Source organism: Entelurus aequoreus, linkage group LG10 (assembly GCF_033978785.1).
Source record: "Entelurus aequoreus isolate RoL-2023_Sb linkage group LG10, RoL_Eaeq_v1.1, whole genome shotgun sequence".
NCBI classification, from domain to species: domain Eukaryota; kingdom Metazoa; phylum Chordata; class Actinopteri; order Syngnathiformes; family Syngnathidae; genus Entelurus; species Entelurus aequoreus.
In genome coordinates this window covers 8,548,970-8,559,395 of record NC_084740.1, presented here as the reverse complement: position 1 = coordinate 8,559,395, position 10,426 = coordinate 8,548,970, and the positions used below count along the sequence as shown (strand labels likewise).

The 10,426-nt window shown below is 41.2% G+C and overlaps 1 protein-coding gene across 2 annotated transcripts in view; it reads left to right on the top strand.

Moving 5' to 3' along the window:
- The first annotated feature begins 365 nt into the window (after nucleotides 1-365).
- The window catches only part of LOC133658201 (protein Smaug homolog 2), a 43,581-nt gene continuing 33,520 nt past the window's right edge, over nucleotides 366-10,426 (top strand). For both annotated transcript variants that reach the window (XM_062059941.1, XM_062059940.1), the window contains exon 1: nucleotides 366-674. The gene's annotated coding sequence lies outside the window, so the exon portion shown is untranslated. The remainder of the gene's footprint in view (nucleotides 675-10,426) is intronic.

The window sequence follows — 10,426 nt, the reverse complement described above, 5'->3', positions numbered from 1 at the left end:
ATAGGCTCACATAAATTCCGTAAATAATCAAATTTTGGAGCACAGCATCATAGTTTTTTTTTTTTTTTTTTATAGTTTTTTGGTTGTTAAAGGTAGAAAGCGTTTTAAAGTAAAGTTCTAATTATTTTTTAAAGGCACAAAAAACAGGTTGGGTATTGACAAACTTACATTTATGAATATAAAACATAGCCAATAGTATAAATATGTTGCAAAGGTCAAATTTATTTTCAATTTTTTTTTCTCAAATAACACATCTTTAAAACAAAGCACACATTTGTCATGAATATTAATAGTCCAGGAATATTTATCGCTTATTTTTCCCCAACGATTACGTCCAGTCCAGACGTATGACGTCAGCTGACGTCATACGGCAACTCCAAAAAACCCCCAAGTACATTTCTACAAGGCGTACACTCCTGTATTCTAATAAACATTTTTTTTCTTTCCATGCATTATTTCACTTTGAGTAACCGGGCCGCCGCTGCCAAGGGAATACATTTCCATGGACACCACGTATCGGATCGAAATCGACGCCTTTCTCAGCTAAGGCAACATTCTTGCATCTGTTAGCAAAAAAAAAAAAAAAAAAAAAAAAAACTTGCTAGCTAAAGGAGGCTAGCGTCGAGCGTTAGCATGTTAGCCTAGCGTGCTAACCAGTGGCAACTGACTAAAAGGTAAACAACACACACTTTTAAGGTCGTGTTCCTGTATGTGTGTGCTCTTGTAACGTTACCGGGCTTTCTACGCATGTTTTTACACGGGATTAAATGGAGCTTCGACGCTGCTCTGAAGTGTTGAGGGCAGCAACAGCGTCAAGGAAAAACAATACAAATCCCGAACCCATCACTAGCAAGGCCGGCTCACTAGCTAGCGCTGCTCAACCTTTACCTAATTACTGCTTTTTGGCGGTTATAAACATCTCCGTCAACTTTGACTAGTATTCATAGGAGCCTGACGCTCCAATTGTGATTTTTATCCCGATAATATCTCCTAATGTATGTTACAGGTGTTACCGTGATGGGAGTTTTCCCACATGCTACATCTACTTGACTATTACTGTCCTATGTTGGTTTCATTGCATAGAGCAGCGTTTTTCAGCCTTTTCTGAGCCAAGACACATTTTCTTCATTGAAAAAATACTGATGCACACCACCAGCAGAAATCATTAAAAACATGAAACTCAGCAGCCGATATTGACAGTAAAAAAGTCGTTGTCTTTAAATCATAACCAAGCATGCATTTTTGATTGATTGATTGAGACTTTTATTAGTAGATTGCACAGTACAGTACATATTCCGTACAATTGACCACTAAATGGTAACACCCAAATAAGTTTTTTCAACTTGTTTAAGTCGGGGTCCACTTAAATTGATTCATGATACAGATATATACTATCATCATAATATAGTCATCACACAAGATAATCATCAGAGTATATACACTACCGTTCAAAAGTTTGGGGTCACATTGAAATGTCCTTATTTTTGAAGGAAAAGCACTGTACTTTTCAATGAAGATAACTTTAAACTAGTCTTAACTTTAAAGAAATACACTCTATACATTACTAATGTGGTAAATGACTATTCTAGCTGCAAATGTCTGGTTTTTGGTGCAATATATACATAGGTGTATAGAGGCCCATTTCCAGCAACTATCACTCCAGTGTTCTAATGGTACAATGTGTTTGCTCATTGGCTCAGAAGGCTAATTGATGATTAGAAAACCCTTGTGCAATCATGTTCACACATCTGAAAACAGTTTAGCTTGTTACAGAAGCTACAAAACTGACCTTCCTTTGAGCAGATTGAGTTTCTGGAGCATCACATTTGTGGGGTCAATTAAACGCTCAAAATGGCCAGAAAAAGAGAACTTTCATCTGAAACTCGACAGTCTATTCTTGTTCTTAGAAATGAAGGCTATTCCACAAAATTGTTTGGGTGACCCCAAACTTTTGAACGGTAGTGTACATTGAATTATTTACATTATTTACAATCCGGGGTGTGGGATGAGGAGGGAGGGGGGGTTAGGTTTGGTTGATATCAACACTTCAGTCATCAACAATTGCATCATCAGAGAAATGGACATTGAAACAGTGTAGGACTGACTTGGTAGGATATGTACAGCAAGTAGTGGACACAGAGAGAGAGATCAGAAAGCATAAGAAAAAGTATCTACAATTGATTATATCAAATTATAACCCCTCTGCACGGTGGAAGAGGGGTTAGTGCATCTGCCTCACAATACGAAGGTCCTGAGTAGTCCTGAGTTCAATCCCGAGCTCAGGATCTTTCTGTGTGGAGTTTGCATGTTCTCCCCGTGACTGCGTGGGTTCCCTCCGGGTACTCCGGCTTCCTCCCACCTCCAAAGACATGCACCTGGGGATAGGTTGATTGGCAACACTAAATTGGCCCTAGTGTGATAATGTGAATGTTGTTTGTCTATCTGTGTTGGCCCTGTGATGAGGTCGCGACTTGTCCAGGGTGTACCCCGCCTTCCGCCCAAATGCAGCTGAGATAGGCTCGAGCGACCCCAAAAAGGGACAAGCGGTAGAAATTGGATGGATGGATGGCATTTGATTATTTACAATCCGGGGAGGGTGTTAGTTTAGGGTTGCAGTTGCTTGGAGGTGTTCTTTTAGTGCAGTTTTGAAGGAGGATAGAGATGCCCTTTCTTTTACACCTGTTGGGAGTGCATTCCATATTGATGTGGCATAGAAAGAGAATGAGTTAAGACCTTTGTTAGATCGGAATCTGGGTTTAACGTGGTTAGTGGAGCTCCCCCTGGTGTTGTGGTAATGGCGGTCATTTACGTTAAGGAAGTAGTTTGACATGTACTTCAGTATCAGGGAGGTGTAGTGGATTTTATAGACTAGGCTCAGTGCAAGTTGTTTTACTCTGTCCTCCACCCTGAGCCAGCCCACTTTGGAGAAGTGGGTAGGAGTGAGGTGTGATCTGGGGTGGAGGTCTAGAAGTAATCTGACTAGCTTGTTCTGGGATGTTTGGAGTCTAGATTTGAGGGTTTTGGAGGTGCTAGGGTACCAGGAGGTGCAAGCGTAATCGAAAAAGGGTTGAACGAGAGTTCCCGCTAGAATCCTCATGGTGCTTTTGTTGACCAGAGAGGAGATTCTATAGAGAAATCTCGTTCGTTGGTTGACCTTTTTGATTACCTTGGTTGCCATTTTATTACAGGAAAGATTAGCCTCTAGAATGGAACCTAGGTAGGTGACCTCATATTTCCTGGTGATAACAATGTCACCCAGTGAAGTCATTGACTTTCTTAAGGTTGATGTGGGACCCAAATAGGATGGATTCCGTTTTACCCAAGTGTATGGATAGCTTGTTGTCAGCGAGCCAGGTGCAAGTTCTACAGAGTTCAGCACTGAGGATTTTCTCCACCTGTGACTTGTCCTTGTCGGATACCAGCAGGGCAGAGTCATCCGCAAACAAGACCAATTCACAGTCGAATGCTGATGACATGTCGTTTAGGTATACTAGGAACAGTAAAGGCCCCAATATACTGCCTTGGGGGACTCCACAGCTTACTGAGAGGGGGGGACACGATGCCGTTCACCTCTACCACCTGTTCCCTCCCCTCCAAGTAAGATTGCATCCAGCTCAATGAGGTTTTAATATAGCTCTTGTCTCAAAGTAGGTGTACTGTCACCACCTGTCACATCACACTGTTATTTATTTTGAGTTTTTTTTTGTGTTTTCCTGTGTGTAGTGTTTTAGTTCTTGTCTCGCGCTCCTATTTTGGTGTTGATTGTCATGTCATGTTCGGATGTACTTTAGTGGACGCTGTCTTTGCTCCACAGTAAGTCTTTGCTGTCGTCCAGCATTCTGTTTTTGCTCACTTTGCATCCAGTTCAGTTTTAGTTTAGTTTTGCATAGCCATCCCTCAGCTTCAAGGCTTTTTGTAGAGATGTCAGATAATGGCTTTTTTGCAGATATTCCGATATTGTTCAACTCTTAATTACCGATTCCGATATCAACCGATACCGATATGTACAGTCGGGGAATAAACACATTATTATGCCTAATGTTGTTGTGATGCCCCGCTGGATGCATTAAACAATGTAACAAGGTTTTCCAAAATAAATCAACTCAAGTTATGGAAAAAAATGCCAACATGGCACTGCCATATTTATTATTAAAGTCACAAAGTGCATTATTTTTTTGAACATGCCTCAAAACAGCAGCTTGGAATTTGCGACATGCTCTCCCTGAGAGAGCACGAGGAGGTTGAGGTGGGCAGGGTTGAGGTGGGGGAGGGGGTAGGGAGTAGCGGGGGGTGTATATTGTAGCATCCCGAAATAGTTAGTGCTGCAAGGTGTTCTGGGTATTTGTCCTGTTGTGTTCATGTTGTGTTGCGGTGTGGATGTTCTCCCGAAATGTGTTTGTCATTCTTGTTTGGTGTGGGTTCACAGTGTGGTGCATATTTGTAACAGTGTTAAAGTTGTTTATACAGTCACCCTCAGTGTGACCTGTATGGCTGTTGACCAAGTATGTCTTGCAGTCACTTACGTGTGTCTGTAGAAGCCGCATACAACATATGACTGGGCCGGCACGCTGTTTGTATGGAGAAAAAGCGGACGCTTGAGGCAGTGCCATCACGGCACGCCCTCAATATTGTTGTCCGGTTGAAAATCGGGAGGAATTCGGGAGAATGGTTGCCCTGGGAGATTTTCAGGAGGGGCACTGAAATTGAAACTGAGAGTTGGCAAGTAGGGTCTTTGCGCCACAGTAAGTCTTTGCTGTCGTCCAGCATTCTGTTTTTGTTCACTTTGCAGCCAGTTCATTTTCAGTTTAGTTTTGCATAGCTATCCCTAAGCTTCAAGGCCTTTTGTAGAGATGTCCGATAATGGCTTTTTTGTCAATATCCGATATTCCGATATTGTCCAACTCTTAATTACCGATTCCGATATCAACTGATACCGATATATACAGTCGTAGAATTAACACATTATTATGCCTAATTTTGTTGTGATGCCCCGCTGGATGCATTAAACAATGTAACAAGGTTTTCCAAAATAAATCAACCCAACTTATGGAAAAAAATGCCAACATGGCACTGCCATATTTATTATTGAAGTCACAAAGTGCATTATTTTTTTTAACATGCCTCAAAACAGCAGCTTGGAATTTGGGACATGCTCTCCCTGAGAGAGCATGAGGAGGTTGCGGGGTGGGGGGCGGGGATAGCGGGGTGTATATTGTAGCGTCCCGGAATAGTTAGTGCCGCAAGGGGTTCTGGGTATTTGTACTGTTGTGTTTATGTTGTTTTACAGTGTGGATGTTTTCCCGAAATGTGTTTGTCATTCTTGTTTGGTGTGGCTTCACAGTGTGGCGCATATTTGTAACAGTGTTAAAGTTGTTTATACGCTCACCCTCAGTGTGACCTATATGGCTGTTGACCAAGTATGCGGTGCATTCACTTGTGAGTGTAAAAAGCCGTAGGTGTTATGTGATTGGGCCGGCACGCAAAGGCAGTGCCTTTAAGGTTTATTGGCGATCTGTACTTCTCCCTACGTCCGTGTACCACTCCGTACAGTCATACATTTTACTTTTTGAAACAGATACCGATAATTTTAAAACCGATACCGATAATTTCGGTATTTCTAAAGCATTTATTGGCCGATAATATCGGCAGTCCGATATTATCGGACATCCCTAGCCTTTTGTTTATTTTTGGTTTAAACGTTAGATACCTTTTGACCTGCACACTACCTCCCGCTGTCGTCTGCATATTGTGATCGCGACACACCATGTTCCCGACGTCTACAATGCAATTAGCTACCTGCTGCCACCTACTGATATGGAAGAATATTACACAGTTACTCTGTCGAGCTCCAGACAGCACAGACACTCAACAACGGCACATTTGCGGATTATAATTACTGATTTGCAAAAAGTATATTGAACCCAAATAGGTGAAATTGCATAATGTCCCACGGCACACCAGACTGTATCTCACAGTACACTAGTGTGCCACAGCACAGTGGTTGAAAAACACTGTCCTAATGTATGTTACAGGTGTTACCGTGATGGGAGTTTTCCCGCATGCTACATCTACATGACTCTTGCAGTCCTATGTTGGGTTTATTGCATAGAACGTACACAAACGCTATGCGGTAACGAGATGAGTTAATTCCTGAAGGAATTGCGTGTGAATGCTCCAATGCTGAAGTTGAACTGAAATCCTGGATTTTTTTTTTTTTTAGAATTGTTGAAGTAGAGCAGTGCTTTTCAACCTTTTCTGAGCTAAGGCACATTTTTTTCATTGAAAAAAATCCCACCAGCAGAAAACATTCAAAAATTAAACTCAGCAGCCTATATTGACAGTAAAAAGTCGTTCTCAAAATTGTTGGATATGAATTCAAACCATGACTAAGCATGCATCACTATAGCTCTTGTCTCAAAGTAGGTGTACTGTCACCACCTGTCACATCACGACATGACTTATTTGGAGTTTTTTTTGGTGTTTTCCTGTGTGTAGTGTTTTAGTTCTTGTCTTGCGCTCCTATTTTGGTGTTGATTGTCATGTCATGTACGGATGTACTTTGTGGACGCCGTCTGCTCCACACGCTGTAAGTCTTTGCTGTCGTCCAGCATTCTGTTTTTGTTTACTTTGCAGCCTGTTCAGTTTCAGTTTAGTTTTGCATAGCCATCCCTAAGCTTCAATGCCTTTTGTTTATTTTTGGTTTAAGCATTAGATACCTTTTTACCTGCACGCTGCCTCCCGCTGTCGTCTGCATATTGTGATCGCGACAAACCATGTTCCCGACATCTACAAAGCAATTAGTTACCTGCTGCCACCTACTGATATGGAAGAATATTACACAGTTACTCTGTCGAGCTCCAGACAGCACAGACACTCAACAACGGCACATTTGCGAATTATAATTACTGGTTTGCAAAAAGTATTTTTAACCCAAATAGGTGAAATTACATAATCTCTCACAGCACACCAGACTGCATCTCACGGTACACTGGTGTGCCGCGGCACAGTGGTTGAAAAACACTGTCCTAATGTATGTTACAGGTGTTACCGTAATGGGAGTTTTCCCGCATGCTACATCTACATGACTCTTATGTTCTATGTTGGTTTGATTGCATAGAACCTACACAAACACTATGTGGTAACTAGATGAGTCAATTCCTGAAGGAATTGTGTGTGAATTGTTGAAGTAGAGCATTGTTTTTCAACCACTGTGCCCCGGCACACTAGTGTACCGTGAGATACAGTCTGGTGTGCCGTGGGAGATTGTCATTTCACCTAATTGGGTTAAAAATATTTTTTGCAAACCAGTAATTATAATGTGCCGTTGTTGAGTGTCTGTGCTGTCTAGCGCTCGGCAGAGTAATTGTGTAATACTCTTCCATATCAGTAGGTGGCAGCAGGTAGCTAATTGCTTTGTAAATGTCGGGAACAACGACGATGGTTTGTTGTGATCACAATATGCAGACGACAGCTGGAGGCAGCGTGCAGGTCAAAAGGTAATGCTTAAACCAAAAATAAACAAAAGCCATTGAAGCTTAGGGATGGCTATGCAGCACAAAACTAAAACTGAACTGCCTGCAAAGTAAACAAAAACAGAATGCTGGACAACAGCAAAGACTTACAGCATGTGGCGCAGAGACGGCGTCCACAAAGTACATTCAAATTTTACATGACAATCAACAATGTCCACACAAAGAAGGATAAAAACAACTTTAATAGTCTTGATTGCTAAAAACAAAGCAGGTGTGGGGAATAGCGGTCAAGGAAGACATGAAACTGCTACAGGAAAATACCAACAAAACAGGAAAAGCCACCAAAATAGGAGTGCAAGGCAAGAACTAAAACACTACACACAGGAAAACACCAATAAACTCAAAATAAGTCACGGCGTGATGTGACAGGTGGTGACAGTACACCTACTTTGAGACAAGAGCTTAAGTGATGCACGGTTGGTGATGGTTTAAAGTCATACCCAGCAATTGTGACAACGACTTTTTACTGTCAATATCGGCTGCTGAATTTAATTTGTTTATGTTTTCTGCTGGTGATGTGCCTCCGGAGTTTTTCAATGAAAAAAATGTGTCTTGGCTCAAAAAAGGTTGAAAAACACTGAAGTAGAGCACACAATGCCTGAACAGGCTGAATATTTTGAAGTTGGAACGGTTTGAATCAAATGAAAAATGTGGAAATTGTGGAACTTTGAAGAATGTCACATTGATTTGAATGGGGATTTCCCAAAAATGTGGACATTTTGGGAAAAGCAGGAATTTAAAAAAAAAACTTGAATGAGTTGAAATGGTTGGTGTTGAAATTTTTCAAATCAGTCGAGAAATGTTGAAGTATTAACATGTTGAATCGAGAAATGTTATTACAGAATTTCGGGAAAACCGGGAATTTTTCCAGTCCAAAAAACGACATAGTTTTTTGTCCTGATTAAGAGGAATTGTTTGACGGTGGAACGGTTGAAGTGGGTTGAAAAATGTGGGAGGAGTAGTCACCAGAAAAAAGGGTGGAAATAAGGCTTTGGAAACCAGGAATTCTGGAAAATCCTGGATTTTTTTGGAACTTGGAAAAAGGGTAGTTTGAATTTCCAGAATGGTGGAATATGTTGAAGGTGGAATCGTTTGAATAGGTTGAAAAATGTGGAAATGGTGGAAGTTTGAAAAATGGCCAATTCATATTGAATGGGAAAAATGTCCTGAAAAACCTGGAATTCTGGGAAATCTGGGAATTTTTTGAATTTGTTAAGGGAAAGGCCGCGATTCCCGAATAGGCCGAACAGTTAGAAGTTAGAATGGTTTGAATCGAATGAAAAATGTGGAAGGTAGAGCGTGCCAAAATCTGAAAAAGAAGAAGATTAGATAGATGATTTTTGTTAGAGAAAACCATATCTGAACTCTTTGGAGCATTCACACAATTAGCAAATTATATTATTTAATTGTTTTGCTGTAAAAAAGTGGTGATACCACTGACACCGCCTTGTTTCGACAAGGGCTTATTTTAGTGCCCTGCCTCGAGCATGACACTCATCTGGTTCAATGCATGACTATTTTATTTACTAAATAGAAATGTTCTTGTGTAAATAGCTTTCTAGTTGATAATCCTCTGTGTACAAACACTCAAATTGTATTATTTGTACACGTTTTTTTCCCTCCAAACCTGTAATTGACACGATATGTGCCCACAACATGTGTCTTGGTCAAATAAAACAGCTGCTTTGTTGTTATTGGTAATAACTAAATCATAAAAAAGAGTCTACCTGTCTACCTTCACTAGCGGTGTTTGGCTTGATAATCACGGCGGACAAGCTACACAGGCTTTGCTGCGGAGATTTCCCCTCGGAGTAAACGGAGCCAAGCGCTTGGTTTGACGTCATTTTCCACTCGCTTCCCGCCGTGCGTTTAAGAGCGCACTGCTGTTTAGATGGAGACAGGTGTGGACAATATTGGAGACAGACGCACTTGTCCCCACACTAAAAGTACACAGTGAAGGAGAAAACTATTTCATATTGCAGGCGATGTGTCGTGAACGTTGTCACAACTTGTTTATAAAGTCTTTAGTTTGTTTACTGGGATGTTTAATCCTCCTTTATTTAACTGCTAACTGTATCAGTGTTGGCAGCACGGTGGAACAGGGGTTAGTGCATGTGCCTCACAATACGAAGGTCCTGAGTAGTCCTGGGTTCGATCCTGCGTTCGGGATCTTTCTGTGTGGGGTTTGCATGTTCTCCCCGTGACTGCGTGGGTCCCCTCCGGGTACTCCGGCTTCCTCCCACCTCCAAAGACATGCACCTGGGGATAGGTTGATTGGCAACACTAAATTGGCCCTAGTGTGTGAATGTGAGTGTGAATGTTTTCTGTCTATCTGTGTTGGCCCTGTGATGAGGTGGCGACTTGTCCAGGGTGTACACCGCCTTCCGCCCGAATGCAGCTGAGATAGGCTCCAGCACCCCCCGCGACCCCAAAAGGGACAAGCGGTAGACAATGGATGGATGGATGTATCAGTGTTCAAATAACATTAATACTAGCTCAAAAGTTTTTTTATCTCATCGAATTGGAACGCAGGCTGTGAAGATTGTGTATTCGATGTGAGAGCTATCACTCCTCTTTATTTTTGTTGGCCAAACTCTTGTACTGAACCAAGAGAAGAACACAACTTGTTTATTAGACTTCATCTTCATTAGCCAAACTGCTTTGTGTTTTATTTTAACATCCAAAAGTAAACACAAGGTTGTTTTTTTTTTACATGTGTTTTTTCATGTCACAAAGGTATTACTTCAAAAAACATTAATGTGGCACATAATTTTGTTAATGTTTATTGTGTATAGTTAATTCCTATACGGCAAATTTCTGCTCAAACTCTTAATGGATCTGTCCCGATACAGCATCTACATGTACATATAAATGTACGTAACTTTAAAAAAATA